Source organism: Wyeomyia smithii, chromosome 1, assembly GCF_029784165.1.
Source record: "Wyeomyia smithii strain HCP4-BCI-WySm-NY-G18 chromosome 1, ASM2978416v1, whole genome shotgun sequence".
Lineage (NCBI taxonomy): Eukaryota > Metazoa > Arthropoda > Insecta > Diptera > Culicidae > Wyeomyia > Wyeomyia smithii.
In genome coordinates, this window is record NC_073694.1 from 149105009 (window position 1) to 149121816 (window position 16808).

At 39.8% G+C, this 16808-nt stretch overlaps 1 protein-coding gene across 4 annotated transcripts in view; it reads left to right on the top strand.

The window, feature by feature from the left end:
• Positions 1-1742: 1742 nt before the first annotated feature.
• LOC129717600 (anosmin-1) overlaps positions 1743-16808 on the top strand; it is a 39653-nt gene continuing 24587 nt past the window's right edge. For 2 of the 4 annotated variants that reach the window (XM_055667614.1, XM_055667617.1), the window contains exon 1: positions 1743-2680. The gene's annotated coding sequence lies outside the window, so the exon portion shown is untranslated. Of the gene's footprint in view, positions 2796-16808 lie in introns of all 4 variants that reach the window. The other 2 variants (XM_055667616.1, XM_055667615.1) reach the window with 2 other exon arrangements.

The window sequence follows — 16808 nt, forward strand, 5'->3', positions numbered from 1 at the left end:
TAAGCATTTAAAAAGAGACATATTTCGTCCCCTTTTCGTTAATAGTTTTCCTATTTACATCCCTATGTGGTAGGCTAAAGAAAAACGTAGTTCTACGTCAAAAGTCCTTTTCTGTCCACTACACTGGCCGGTCTTCTTCTACCTTCCTGACGGATTATAGTTGAGATTTGCAGTAAACCATACACAATAGAAACTATAAGATTTTCGCTTTCAAAATGAACTTTTTGCCAAAATTGTTGCGCAGTTTATAGTGAACTGTACTATGCACTTTTTTTTTGTATGGACTCATCACTGCGACCAGAGCTTAGATCTATTGTGATACTGCCCGGATGTTTTCTGTACTCCGCACTTCATATTATTGGCAGTATCACTATTGAAGTAAGTGATACGCTAATCTTTCATATCCGTGCTCGTGTGTAAATTTTATCTTTCCGTTTCAAGCTTATTGCTCTTGCTAGTATTTTCTCTGCTGAGCGCATAATTACTTGAAATTTTCTTTGTTCTTACTGAAGTTTGGTATGAGCAAACTACAACAAAAACATTTCTTCCCAACGCGAACTAGTCCTTGGAGTTGTCAAAAAAGTGAAACTGATATGTTTTCGATTTACTAAAGACTTTTGGAATAGTTAAGAACATTTGAACCCAACTTGCAAGTCATTTTTCGTGTAACTTGTGTTGGAAGGATTTATTGTTTCATTTTTTTATGGTTGGAACTTAATACAAAATTGCCAAGTTAGCGATGAATTTGAACTATAATTAATGTTGAAAAAAGGACTTTTTTAAACCAGTGAATCATTTCGACTTAAAATAAATATTTCAATATCTCAAAGTAAGTATGATTTGCGAATCTGAAACGATTGTTTGACGACTTGAAGACCCTAAAACCTACTTAGACGGACAATAAGCGCGTGTTCTCCTTTTCTGCAAATATTTGCAACCAAAACCAAGACGAATTATGATGTAAACTTCAATATGTTAAGTTTTTTTTTAATCGTTTTTCAAGCAAATTAATAACAAAGTGAAAACGGTTTTTAGTTACCCTTTATTATTTAATTATTTTAAAATTTCATTTTCGCAAACGAATCTTCTTTACTATTCCCGGTTCCCGATACCCCGATAGCTTGTACATTTATTTTACGGTGATAGTTTATTTGAGCAGGTCAGCGCAGCAAAAATAGCGGCACTAAACCATTTTTACCTAGGCGTTTATATCTTCTCTCATATCGCCAAAAGCATAAAAAACCCATCTCGATGAGATCCTGCTGAAAGCATGAGTATTATGATGTGCGGCGCGCTGCTTGAGTTAAACGTTTTCATTGACCACGCGAATATGAATAGTCGCGATCTGTCCAACAACCGCATTCGTTTTGGTATATCGAAACGAAACGTAAACGTGAAAGAGAGAGAGAGAGAGAGAGAGAGAGAGAGAGAGAGAAAGTTTACAATACTAACCAATCATAAGAGTTCCACCTCACGTCCTCTTTCTCGTGGTTTGTTGAAAGCCAAATCAACATGCTTTCGCGCCGCATCGGACCTTTACTAGGATTTGACTTAATGTTGAATAGTTGCGTTAGTAGCTAGGCTCTCTGCAAAAAGAGCAACTCTCGCACATGCGATGAGAGTACACAACATTGTACTCTCCGAGCGAAAAGTGCATTCGCTGCATGTTGTTATCCTTTTTTGCGTTCCCTCGATGGCTTTGCTCGTTGCTAGCACAGTGCTGAACACTCATTCTGCCGCGGATTGATACTGCGTACGGATTTACGGTCGGTGTAGGAGAAGATTCGGTTGCGTTCCTTTCCATTCGTCTGCGTTCCGCGTAGTGCATCGGATGTGTGGCAGGCGTACAGCCAGCAGTCAGTGTGGACAAACCGTTGCTGCAGTTTGTTCCTACACAAACTGTATACCGGCTAATTAGTGCTGTATATGTTTGTACAAAGTGGACCGTCTGCCCAGGAGCTGGAAAAAAACCGTGAGTTGGGTAGCGGCACAGCAGTTGCAGTGCAGATCTCGATCAGTGTGGACGTGATTTTCGTCGGTTCCGAGTGGCGACCGAATAACGTGTGACTTAATCTAGAGCCAGGGATTTCAAGTCTTGTGTTGTGCGTGCGTGCGGGGAAGTGACTTTCGAAAGTGACCTGCACTATTAGGAGGTCCTGAGACTGTTTTGTTTTGTGATGAAACAGTGCCGATGAGATGATTCAACCAGCTTCTGCAGATGCTGCTGCATTGGGCGGGAGGACAACGACATCTCAGCATCTACCAGAAGGACACGCTCGGCACGGCATCGGCGGCAGCACGGAAATGCAATTAACGAAGAATTTGGTGCAAATAAAGTGAAAACGTGTGTCGTTCAGTTGATTTATGGGATTTGCATTTTGTGCGAGGGCTGCCGCCGGCCTGGGAAGATTTCGGCTTTATTACGCCTGAATACAAATTTAAAGCGATAAAAAAGAAGTGGCCAATCAAGCTGACTTAACAGCGAGCGTGTGCTGATTTCGGAGAATACTCGAGGAAAAGTGGAATACATACTTGTAGATCGAGCCGTGTTGAGGTTTTGCTGGCACGAAAAAAAGATTGACGATTTTTTTTGCGCGTTCCCGAGCATGTGAAGATTAATTCAATCGAGGTTTTGATTGTGCCATACTGCTGAACCGTCCACCGTGACTAGATATTCAAGGTAATATTTCCGGTCCCATTGTGTTTGGAAATTGGGACAATGAAGAAGCGAAAGTGTATTTCAATATTTTCGTCACAATAAACAATCTTTATTTCTTAAAAATTACTTGAACCAGGTTAGTTGATCCTTTTTTTTAACTCAATCCACTTTACCTAACGAGTAATTTGCCCGAATTCGTCGTGACCTCGCAATGTTGGTTGTATTCGTGATTTTCAAAGTGTGCATTGACAAGAATTTTAAAGCAGGTGAAGTAGCTTACTGCTGTACCCGCGTGTTTAAAGCTAATGCACGATATTGCCATTGTTTTCCATCCTGTTCATATCCATGTCGGCCCAAATGACACGGGACACCCTTTGATATTGATTGCGGTTGAGAAACCTTTTCTAGAGCTACATTAAGTGACCTTTAAAATAAATGACTCCACTCTAAATTTTTAAGCAAGGTGAAATGACAACTACTACAAAGCACTTAAACATTTCCGAGGCATTCAAGCTGTGAGGAAGGTTTGATTACCGACGAAAAGTGTAGACTGTCGAATAAGTAAACAGAATAAACAGAAATGGTCGGGATGTAACTAAACCGAACCAAGCACCATTTTTTTTTAATTGGATAATAAATCGTGAAAACAATAATTGATCTTTCATGCAGCAACGGAACATTTCAATAGCTTTAATAGCAATTAAGCAAAAACTATCTGTAACAGGTTGGTGAACATGGATGGGGCTTTTAACCTTGAATATCAATCACCCCAATCAAATGTACTAGATATACACTTGAGTCTTTTTTTACGCGGGATATACGTGGCGCGTATAAAAAAGTAGGAGGTTGTATCCAAGACACGACCGCATAAATGACGTAGAACTACGTACACTATTAACAAATGCATTGAGTGTTTCATAACCCTAGTAACACAACTGGTTTTATCAAAGTTTCATAGCGTTTTTTTGGCTGTATTGAGCGCTATAAAACTTTGATAAAACCAATATTTTTACTTGGGTAATGAGTTATAATCTACTAATGAAGGGTTGTGAATTTCGTGAACCGGATTCAGCAGTTAGCAGAACGTGCCGAGTTAAAAACCATACACAGCACACACAGTGCGGTCCCCGTGGCTCTGTGGTTAGCGATGTCGGTCGGCTAGCTCTCCTACACGGTTGTGATATCGGGTTCGATTCCCGATCGAGTCGAGGATCTTTTCGAGCTGGAAATTTTCTCGACTCAGCACTGGGGCACGGTGTATCGTTGTACCTATCCTACACATGCAAAATGTGCCAAAAACAATATCGATAACGAATTCTCTCAACTAAAATCGAGTTGATCGAGACCGCTATTAGCCCCCAGGCTAAGCGTACGGTATTGTTGCTGTTACACACACACACATAAATCATACCATATCATAGACACACACACATCATACCATATCATACAGACGCATACACATCATACCATATCATAGAGACACACACACATCATATCATATCATACACACACACATCATACTATATCATCATACCATACACACATCATACCATATCATACCATATCATACACACACAGCGAGCAAGCGACCAATCAGAGGACGTTATTTTTATTTCAACAAGGCTTGACAATTTTCAATGATAATTTTTAATATTTTCCAATCGATTGCTGCAAGAATGAAGAAAATCGGTTGAAAACCAACCGACCTATAAGCATTTGAAAAGGGACAAATTTCGTCCCAGTTTTTCAGTTTGCATCCCTGTGTGGTATGCTAAAGTAAAACGTATGTCGTTTTCGTTTTCGCGGTGTAGCTACTCTTTTTCCGTGCTATACTTTGCAGCTTCAAATAAAACATTTTCAGTGTCATTGCATTGGTATGCGTAATAATGGGATAGCTGTCAATTCGTTTTGTTTTGGTCATTATCGCATTCGTCATTTTGTCTCGATTCCATTTCATATGTCCATCTCGCAAATGTGCTGAGAAAAAATTTACCTGACACTTAACCACGTGGAACGAAAACCAAAATAAACCAGTTTTGACACATACGTGTTAATGTGTTGATAACTTCCTACAGTACACTCTGCTTTTTTCGGGTGCCATCAGTGACAGAAAAAGTGTAGGGAGAGACAGAAAAAGGGTAGCACGAAAAATCAAATAAAACATTTCCGGTGTCACAAGTGTCGTTTGAGTGTAGCTACACCGCGAAAACGAAAACGACAGTAGTATTACGTCAAAATCGGTTGCTGATCGCAATCTTTGTGCTGCCCCAACAGTGGGGGAGTTAAGATACACGGACAACATGCACTGTGGAAGCTATTTCACCTTCTGTAAATTAGACGGTCGCGACAGATGTAACTGCTAGAATCCGCACAGAATGCTTGCTTACGTTGTCAAAAATTATTAACTTTCAATGACTTGTTTATTTGCCTTGAAAAAAGGCATTTTGCTGTTCAAAATTGGATTTGGTGATGACGATCTTTATGCTGCCCCAACAGTGGGGGAATAATGGCAGTCTGGCGAGGCACGCTGAGAAGAACCGCGCTGCTACTGAGACATGGTGACCAACCACAGCGCAAGTGATTTATCTATTTGAAGGCAGCCACCGGCGCAACGCGCTGTTACTTCTGAGTGCTGTATCTGCTTCTACTGCTGTCAACGTTGTGGACGGTCCATCCAGCTCACCTTCCGACTAATGAATGTAGCTAGTTTTCCCAGAAACACTCTTTTATAGCCGAAGGGTGCTACGTAATAGGCCACGCCCTTCTTTTCAGTTGTTTAATTCTCTAATATTCTTTAGACGAATTATTCCACAATTCGCATTCGATATTTGTTTCCGGCGAATAAACACCGATGGTGCTCTCACACACGCAACGGTTTTAACCCGTATTTCATTGCGGTTTGTAACATCGAGCGATTTTGTTCGCTCGTTGTTGCATGTTGCATCATGTTGCAACTTGGCAGCTGGGAGACGACGAAATTCTGTTAATGCTGATTGATGGAATCTACTTCATATTAGCTCTGCATATTCGAATTAACTGCCTTTGTGAACGCGTTCTAACATCGCAGCCTTCGTGCTGTCCCAACAGTGGGGGTATTAACTAAATAAACTACAACAGAATTTGATTGCTAGGATCCCGCGAAGAATGTTTGCTTGTGTTGATGCTAGGAAATTTTCACCCTTCAATTACTTGTTTATTTGCCTTGAAAAAAGGCATTTTGCTGTTCAAAATCGGTTGCTGATCGCAACCTTTGTGCTGCCACAACAGTGGGGGAGTTAAGATACACGGACAACATGCACTGTGGAAGCTATTTCACCTTCTGTAAATTAGACGGCCGCGACAGATGTAACTGCTAGAATCCGCACAGAATGCTTGCTTACGTTGTCAAAAATTATTAACTTTCAATGACTTGTTTATTTGCCTTGAAAAAAGGCATTTTGCTGTTCAAAATTGGAATTGGTGACGACGATCTTCATGCTGCCCTAACACGGGGGAATAATGGCAGTCTGGCGAAACACGCTGAGAAGAACCGCGCTGCTCCTGAGACGTGGTGATCAACCACAGGGCTAGTGCTGCTGCTAAGGAAGGACGACTGCTGTTGTCAACTTGTCGCTGTCCAGAACTATTATGAGCGGCTTCGGCTGAAACAGGCTCTTATATAGACCAAACAGCATGTTTTCAATTGCAAGGTATATGATTCTGTCGACCATGCTTGGGAAGCAATCATATAACGACCAATCAGAGGACGTAATTTTCGTTTAAACAAGGCTTGACAATTATCAATAGTACAATAGTTTGCATAATCAATCAACAATTTTCTACATTTGGGTGGATGCATGTATAATTTTCCAAACAATTGCTGCAAAAATGAAGGAAATCGGTTGAAAACAAACCGATTCTTAAGCATTTAAAAAGGGACATATTTCGTCCCCTTTTCGTTAATAGTTTTCCTATTTACATCCCTATGTGGTAGGTTAAAGAAAAACGTAGTTCTACGTCAAAATCAGCGTACAAAAACCGCGTAAATTCAGTAATCAGTTTTACTTATTAGCTAACCGTTTTTAATTATTTGTGCAGAATTTTTTCGAAAAAAAAATCAATAACATTGTTTTCATTTATTTCCACATGCGAATCGAGCTGAATATCAAAAAAAAAAAATTATAAAAAGGTTAGGCAAAACCAAAGAATAAGCAGGAATCAAACTCATCGGACACTGAATAAACGATTTGAAAATGTAAAACCAACACAAATATGTTGCGTAATAAACGACTTTTCTGGGAAACCCATGTTTAAAATTTTGTGCAAAAAAAGGAGTTGAAGTGCTACCGACTTTCAGTTTGCACATATATCACTAAGCAGGAATGGAACAAAAACTATACAACGAAAAAAAATTTCAACAGTCAGATTGCATGCAGTTTAAAATAACATTTTACTTCTAATTCTAGAGCAAAACGACAATTATTAAATCTTCAATAATTTGTTTGTTGTCCTTCTTGGACAGTTGTTGTTCCATTTCATATTGGATATAATGTTGATCGCATATGTGTGCTACCCCGACAGAGGGGATTAAGACATTTTTCTGATAGCGCTGTTGAAAGCTGTTGTTACACTGAAAATTTGACGGCCCTATACTTTTAATGCCAGCATTCCAGAATATTTGTGTGTTGTCGAAACACGGCAACTTTCTTATTAGATGAAGTGCCGGCTAATGTACCTTCTACTGATGCTGCCCACTACCGCACAAAAACAGCTTTTTACTAGAGGAAGTTTTGCTAAACCAGCTGGCCATGCCACTATCGCTGCTAATACCACTGCTGCTGCTGATGCTATCCGCTGCCACAGCTGCTGCTGCTGTTAAGTAAGCATTGTTGTAGTCGCTGTCTAGAAATAATATGAGCAGTTTCGGTTGAATCAGGCTTTTTTATAGACCAAATAGTATATTCCGAATCACTAGGTCTGTAATTATGTCGACCGTGCTTGGGAAAGCAATCATATAACGACCAATCAGTGGTCGACTTTTGTGTTTTGACTAGGCTTGACAGTTTTCGATAGTACTATAGTTCGAATAATAAAAATACAATTTTTTGCATTTTGGAGGCTTCTTAGGAGATTTTCCAATGGTTTGCTGTAAGAACGAAGGAAATACATCGAAAATTAACCGATTTATTAGCATTTAAAATTGGACATATTTTTCACTTTTTCCGGTTTTAGGTTTTTATTTTACACCCCTATGTAACCGAACTTCCTGAGAGACGTAGTTCTACGTCAAAAAACTACTACGAACCACGAATGAATGATGCAAGTATTAAAAAATAGTTCTGAGTTGAACTCTGTGGTATTGGTATGTGTCTTTTTCAATTATTTATTTTTTTTAGTTGAAATGTGATGTCACATTCAAGCTAACCCCCTTCCCCCATATACCAAATAATGTCACAATAATCAAAACACCCCCCCCCTCCCCTTTTCCCTTAAATGCATGACATCTTTATTGGATGGTCCCTAAATTACTTAATGCAAAAACCCCATTTTTTTGACTTCGGTCTTTGTGGAGTCACGTGATTTCTATGCAGATTTTAAGTTCACTCCACGTTGACGCCGAAAAATTTTCCAAGTTGAACTGAAACCACACCTTTTATCTTACGAGGACGTGATTGATTTTAAGCATGATGGAGTTACTTTATCAAAAAACCGTGACGAGGCCCGCTGTCTAAATACATTCTTGAATATACATGTCGAATGAGAACTTGCCACCGCGACGTTTTTTCCTTGAACGTATTCTGATATTTTGTATAGAAACAAGAATAACGCACGATGTGTGCGGAGATTTTAGGAGTTAATGGTATCATTGATCTTGCAATAATATTTCTCAACAGAAATAGAATTAAGTAGATAGCAATAAAACAAAGTTCATCTCTTCGATGCGCGAATGTTATTCTACTGCTTGTTCTGGGTGCAAGAGCCGACGATCATTTTACATTTACAAGCGTAAGCCTACTGCGATGCACACTAACTAACGAACCAAAAGAAAGCGTTGACCGTTTGCAAGCCTACTGTATAATAAAGGAGAATCTTACAGTTTTCGAAGAATTCAGAGAGGTCTTTCATGCATAAAGAAAATGATTTTTTTCTCATAATAGAACCTTGTAGGATTTCATATGATACAGGTAGAAACTGAAAAAGGGTTCCATTATTGAAGATCGCTTGTAATTGCTCGCTAAGATATAAATTAATCAGATTCGATGCACATAGTGAAAACTCAAAGTTTGATCTTAGTTTTTGACATGAAATTTGTGTGATACTGTGTCGAACGCCTTTGAAATAGTAGGAGGGTGGTATCAAAGATACAACCGCATGACGTAGAACTACGGTATTTTTCAATATTTTTTATCAAACAGTACATTTTCATTTGCAGAGACATTAGTGCGCTTTGAACAGTAAATAATATAAATAAAATATATGAATCAAACCTTATTTATATCGGCATCTCCACTTCGCAGATATTCGAATTACAAAAGCATTTGTTCGTAGCTTGTAATGACAAGACAGACATTTGAACTAGCGAATTCGGTAGATTCTCCCTTTCTCAGTAAACAGGAAATACGAACCTATTCGGTATTTGAGACCAGAACGATTCACTACACCGGCCGCTGTCGAAAAATAAACACCAAGGAAAAAATGCCCATTGGCTTTCCCTGCTATCAGCCACGTTTTGTAAAAGAGAAAATTACAACACTTCGAGGCACCCAAAGGGGCAAGTTGCCGATTATTCTTGTTTTTTGGTTAGTCCGTCCAGAACTCCAGCCATTTTAGTATTTTGCAGTAGCCATGTACTACTAACAGTCACCAGCATTACGGGTGAAACCGGCACGAGATGACCGGTACTCTTTTGTCTATCCTCCTTTCAGCTGCTAACAGGTAGCGTCCGTATGTCACCGGTACGATTTCGTAATGAAACTGATGGGGTGAAATGTTCGAATGGTACCTTTTATATCAAGGCTACGTCAGTTAGTTAGAAAGAAGGAGGAGTTAAGTAGAATATGGAATGGTAAAGAACGTAAATAAGCATCGGAAATAGAAAGTGACAACAACAATAACAACAAATTCAGATCGGTTGTATCCGTTAGTGTCGACTGTGCTTGGGAAGAGAGGTAGTGATTGGCTGCGCGGTATGATTTAGACAATCGATGTTATTTACCAATTTTTCAATAGTGTATCTCAAACAATAGTTTGTTTTTGTTACATAAATTTAACCGTAAAATAATTTCTGATCGATTGATGCCAAAACCTCGAAAACCTGATTATGAATGACTGAAAAATAAGCGCTCAAAACCTGACCACTTTTCCCTGGTTTTCCCTGGTTGAATTACTGGATTTTCAAATTCAGGTATCTAACTTCCAGATAGACGTAGTCCTACGTCAAAACCTAATGAAATGAGAACAACAGGACGATCACCATCAAACATCGTGGTTTTTTGGACTGTGTTTAGCTGATATCCGGACTGCCGTTGGTGAGACCTGGATAAAGAAAGACAGAATCAAGAACTCGCAAATCGATGGTTATCGAAGTATTTTTCATGTAGACCAGAGGCTCGAGGAGGAGGTTTAGCAGTTTACATCAGGGAACCTATTTTGTATGAAACGGTTTGTAACACCCATGATCAGGGTTTACACCACATTAATATTCGCCTACATGTTGGAACCGAGTTTCATATACATGCAGTTTACCGACCACCGTCTTTCGGTCATGCTGGGTTCCTAGATAGATTAGAGACAGTTTTGTCGTCACATATGCGCAATGACTGTGTTATTGTTGGAGATGTAAACATTCCATTCAACCATTTGGATAATACGACTGTTCAAGAATATGCGGATCAATCGAAATGTTACAACTTCGACGTGACAAATTCGTATACAACTAGACCTAGTAGCGATAACATTTTAGATCATGTTGTGGGTTCCGAGAGTCTACAACCCTTTGTCATGAATGAGACTATTCATACAGATGAGAGTGATCATAGCTTAATCTTATCGACTTTCAAGTTGCGGAAAACCGTGACCTTGCGAACACTAGAAAAAATTATAGTGGACAATACCAAGCTAAATGTGCCTGTGGTGAAGGTTATCACGACATAGAGCACGTTGTTTGGTCATGCCCTGTCCACCGTGACGCCAGGTCTAAATTAGTAGCTTCCCTTGAGGCCGGAGGTAGACGGCCAGCTGTACCTGTTCGTGATGTCTTGGCGAGCCGTGACATACCCTACATGACCCTTATATACGTTTTCCTAAAATCCATCCATGCCCCAGTCTAGTCCCGTTCCCCTCCGTCTACACCCAACAAAACGACAAGAACACGTTTGAACCTTAAGCACAGATTTTGGAATCAGCAACTGCACCCCACTCGAATTCGCCACCCGAGGCCTTCAGTGATAGCTTGGCTCAGCGGCACATACCATATGGCCACTTGAACACTAGCGAACAACAACAACGAACCATAACCAGCAACTAGACCCCGCACAATACCTCCAGGACCCGAGGATACAAGCCCCTGCCCCAGCTCATGACATCGGCCATTCGAAGAGCACCAGACGACCATTCAACAACAAAACACTGATTGAAAAATTCATGCTAGTTTTAAGTTAGACTTAATTTCAGCTCGTAGTCGGCAGCGAGGATAAAAAATTTGCTTTTAGTTTTTAAGTCACCAGATATAATTGGCGCCGTTAAACATCAAATTGTATTTGTGCCGTGTCAAATAAATGATATATGAGGAAAAAAAAAAATACCAAGCTAAATGAAGCTTTCATCGCTGAGTTATCTGTTCTGCCACAGAGCTCGCCAGAGAGTAGGTTGAAGAACGTTGTGATTTTGTATCAGCAGCTGAAGGAGAAATTTTCGAGAAAAGTTACCGTCCAAGCTAAAATTAAAGGCTACTGTCCTTGGATGACTTTCGAAGTTTGGAAGTTAATTCGATTTAAAGAAAATGTATCACGGATCTACAAGAGGCATCCTACAGACACCCATCTACGCGGACTTTGGTTGCATATTTCCAAAAAAGTGCAACAAGCCAAGAAATTTGCGAAGAGAAACTACTTTTCCAAACTTTTCTTCAATGGTAACCAAACTGAAATGTGGATAAATCTGAAAAAGGTAGTAGGTTTCAGTAAAGAAAGCAAGGAAACAATAAAACTGAAGATTGGAACAGATGTCGTTACGCATGGTGAAACAGTTGCAAATGCTTTTAATGAGTATTTCTGTAAGGTTGAACCCCAATTAGCCTCGACAATTATTAGTTCTCGTGATGTTAACAAATTTGCCAGTCTGTCTCCATTAATTAACTCCATTTTCTTGCGACCTGCTTCTAAGCAAGAAGTAATTGTCTTGATAAGGGATCTTGACACCAACAAAAGCTGTGGTCCCGATGAAATTCCAGCATACTTTCTCAAGCTACATCATAATGTATTTTCTGTTTTGTTGCGAGATGTCTTCAACCAATCGATCAACACGGGAATTTTCCCCGATTTGCTAAAGATTGCGAAGGCTATTCCCTTGCACAAGGGTGGCGATACAGCGCAGATCAGTAATTATAGACCAATTTCTATCTTATTTGTTCTGAGCAAAATACTCGAGAAACTGTTAGTAGTCCGAATAAATGAATTCTTCAATAGTAATGAAGTTTTATACAGTCATCAATATGGTTTTCGCTCTGGATCTAGCACACTTACCGCAGCCAGTGAATTAGTTGACAACATATACAGTGCGCTGGATTCTCGACAAGCTTTAGGCGTACTTTTCCTGGATTTAAAAAAGTAGGAGGTTGTATCCAAGACACGACCGCATAAATGACGTAGAACTACGTACACTATTAACAAATGCATTGAGTGTTTCATTACCCTAGTAGCACAACTGTTTTTATCAAAGTTTTATAGCGCCTTTTTGGCTGTATTGAGCGCTATAAAACTTTGATAAAACCAATATTTTTACTTGGGTAATGAGTTATAATGTCTACTAATGAAGGGTTGTGAATTTCGTGAACCGGTTTCAGCAGTTAGCAGATCGTGCCGAGTTTAAAACCATACACAGCACACACACACAAATCATACCATATCATAGACACACACACATCATACCATCTCATTATACCATACACACAACATACCATATCATACACACATACACACATGATACCATATCATACACACACAGCAAGCAAGCGACCAATCAGAGGACGTTATTTTTATTTCAACAAGGCTTGACAATTTTCAATAGTGCAATAGTTCGTAGATTCAAACAACATTTTTCTGCACTTGGGCAGATGCGTGTATAACTTTCCAATCGATTGCTGCAAGAATGAAGAAAATCGGTTGAAAACCAACCGACCTATAAGCATTTGAAAAGGGACAAATTTCGTCCCAGTTTTTCAGTTTGCATCCCTGTGTGGTATGCTAAAGTAAAACGTAGTTCTACGCCAAAAAGGCATTTTGTTGTTCAAAATCGGTTGCTGATCGCAACCTTTGTGCTGGCCCAACAATGTGGGAGTTAAGATACACGGACAACATGCACTGTGGAATCTATTTCACCTTCTGTAAATTAGACGGCATAGCGGGGGCCTAGTGTGGTTGGTAACGTCTCCGCCAACCACGCTCGACGCCTGGGTTCGAATCCCACCGCCGACATAGGTGTCGATGGTTGTGAGGTGGCGTGATCCACTCACAACCAACCCAACTGGTCTAGATTCAATCCTAGCCGACACTGGGAGATTTTCTGAGGCGAAAAATCTCTGGGATCACGCCTTCCATCGCATGAGGAAGTAAAGCCGTTGGCGCCGGTCCGTTAATAAACGGGTCGTGAGTTAGGGTCCTGGGTGTGGAGTCGCCTCCCTGGGCGTCGGTGATTGGCCACAACAGTGGCGGAACTAGACCGACGGAAAATAAGCGAGAATAAAAAATAAAAATTAGAAGGCCGCGACAGATGTAACTGCTAGAATCCGCACAGAATGCTTGCTTACGTTGTCAAAAATTATTAACTTTCAATGACTTGTTTATTTGCCTTGAAAAAAGGCATTTTGCTGTTCAAAACTGGATTTGGTGATGACGATCTTTATGCTGCCCCAACAGTGGGGGAATAATGGCAGTCTGGCGAGGCACGCTGAGAAGAACCGCGCTGCTACTGAGACATGGTGACCAACCACAGCGCAAGTGATTTATTTAATTTGAAGGCAGCCACAGGCGCAACCCGCTGTTACTTCTGAGTGCTGTATCTGCTTCTACTGCTGTCAACGTTGTGGACGGTCCATCCAGCTCGCCTTCCGACTAATGAATGTAGCTAGTTTTCCCAGAAACACTCTTTTATAGCCGAAGGGTGCTACGTAGAAGGCCACGCCTTTCAGTTCAGTTGTCTAATTTTCTAATATTCTTTAGACGAATTATTCCACAATTCGCATTCGATATTTGTTTCCAGCGAATAAACACCGATGGTGCTCTCACACACGCAACGGTTTTAACCCGTATTTTATTGCGGTTTGTAACATCAAGCGATTTCGTTTGCTCGTTGTTGCGTGTTGCATCATGTTGCAACTTGGCAGCTGGGAGACGACGAAATTCTGTTAATGCTGATTGATTGAATCGACTTCATATTAGCTCTGCATATTCGAATTAACTGCCTTTGTGAATACGTTCTAACAGGGCAGTTTGTTATTCAAAATCGGTTGTGTTGATCGCAGCCTTTGTGCTGTCCCAACAGTGGGGGTATTAACTAAATAAACTATAACAGAATTTGATTGCTAGGACCCCGCGAAGAATGTTTGCTTGTGTTGATGCTAGGAAATTTTCACCCTTCAATTACTTGTTTATTTGCCTTGAAAAAAGGCATTTTGCTGTTCAAAATTGGATTTGGTGATGACGTTCTTAATGCTGCCCCAACAGTGGGGGAATAATGGCAAACTGGCGAGGCACGTTGAGAAGAACCGCGCTGCTACTGAGACATGGTGAACAACCACAGGGCTAGTGCTGCTGCTAAGGAAGGACGACTGCTGTTGACAACTTGTCGCTGTCCAGAACTATTATGAGCGGCTTCGGCTGAAACAGGCTCTTATATAGGCCAAATAGCATGTTTTCAATTTCAAGGTATATGATTCTGTCGACCGTGCTTGGGAAGCAATCATATAACGACCAATCAGAGGACGTAATTTTCGTTTAAACAAGGCTTGACAATTTTCAATAGTACAATAGTTTGCATAATCAATCAACAATTTTCTACATTTGGGTGGATGCGTGTGTAATTTTCCAAACAATTACTGCAAAAATGAAGGAAATCGGTTGAAAACAAACCGATTTATAAGCATTTAAAAAGGGACATATTTCGTCCCTTTTTCGTTAATAGTTTTCCTATTTACATCCCTATGTGGTAGGCTAAAGAAAAACGTAGTTCTACGTCAAAAAGGCGTTTGATACGATTGACCACGAACTTCTGTTATGTAAGCTTGACTACTATGGTATTCGGGGTCCAGCAAACGATTTGATAAAAAGCCATCTTTCATCTAGAAGGCAATTTGTAGTTGTGAATGACTCTCGTAGTAATAACCTAAGTACGACCGTCGGAGTACCTCAAGGCAGCAACTTGGGGCCTCTCCTTTTTTTGATTTATGTCAACGACCTGCCAAAAATTGGACTGCATGGAATACCACGTCTTTTTGCTGACGATACGTCCTTGTCTTATGCATCCACTGACTCGAACCAAATTGTACAACAAATGAAGGAGGATATGGAAAAGTTGCAGATATACTTCGCTGAAAACTTACTATCCCTCAACATATCAAAAACTAAATATTTGATCTTCGATTCCACCCGCACAAGACGACCCACAAGCGATGCTTTGATAGTAAACTGTGAAACAATCGATAAAGTTGAGACTTACAAGTATCTAGGCCTGATATTTGATACAAATCTCACATGGTACAGCCACATAAGTAAACTGAAGTCTGAAATCAGTAAAACTTGCGGACTTCTGTATAAAGTTTCCAACTATTTACCGACAAAACAGATGCCTAATTTATATCATGCTTTCGTACAATCCAAATTACAGTACATGATCTCAATCTGGGGGGCAGCAAGCCAGTATAAAATAAGGTCATTACAAACTCTTCAAAACCGTTGCCTGAAAGCAGTTTACCGGAAACCTCGTATGTACTCAACAATTAGCTTATTTGAAGAGGCACCCGCATCTGTCGTGCCAGTAGCAGCCCTTCGAGAAAAGCAAACTCTGATTCAAATGCATAAAATTTTATGGCACAAATCAACCCATCATAATCAACTATTTGAACGAGCATCTCATAACCACTTCACTAGAAACCAGTCAAATCTCACAATGGCAAGAGTAAATAGCGAATTCGGGAAAAGAGCTTTTTCGTACTATGGAAAAAAAACTATACAACGCGCTACCAGCAACATTGAAAGATGAGACAAACCTAAAACAATTTAAAAATATCGTGTCACAATTAGTAAGGCTTAAGCTTCCACATTTCTTACGTTAGGCGAACGTTATCTGAGAACTGTAAATTTACGAGCATCCCCTTCAATGAGATTTAAATCTCACTGGGGGTGCAAGCCAACCAAGAAAGTTCAATTAATATTTAGTATTAATCCTTGTTATGTTATAAACAATAAAGGTGAAAGGTAAATAATAATAAAAAAAAATTGGTTTAACAAGTTCATTTCTGATTATGTAATCACAAAGATTCATTTTGATGATTTTTGCAGGTTATCTATCGTGTTTGAGTTAGGTTCTTCTGAAAAGGTGTAATTTTGAAATTTTCCAAGCATCAAGAAAAACGCTTGTTGCCGTTGAAGAATTAAAAAGAAATGGCTCAATCAAAATACAAGGCATTTCTCATAATAACGTTATTTTTTAATTCGTTACGATATATCGAATCGCAACGAATTTGCGTTATACCGTATCATGTTTTGTTAGCTATAAATTTTTTATGAGAGTAACCTTTATTAATGTTTTGAACGTGATACATAATTTTAGATTCTGTAATGAAGTCATGACCCTCCCAGCTGGTCTCGAGGTACGATGCTGGCCTAACAAGCCAGTTGTCGTAGGTCGAGTCTCGGCTCGGGAGAGACTGTTAGTGTTATTGCGGGCCCCGCAA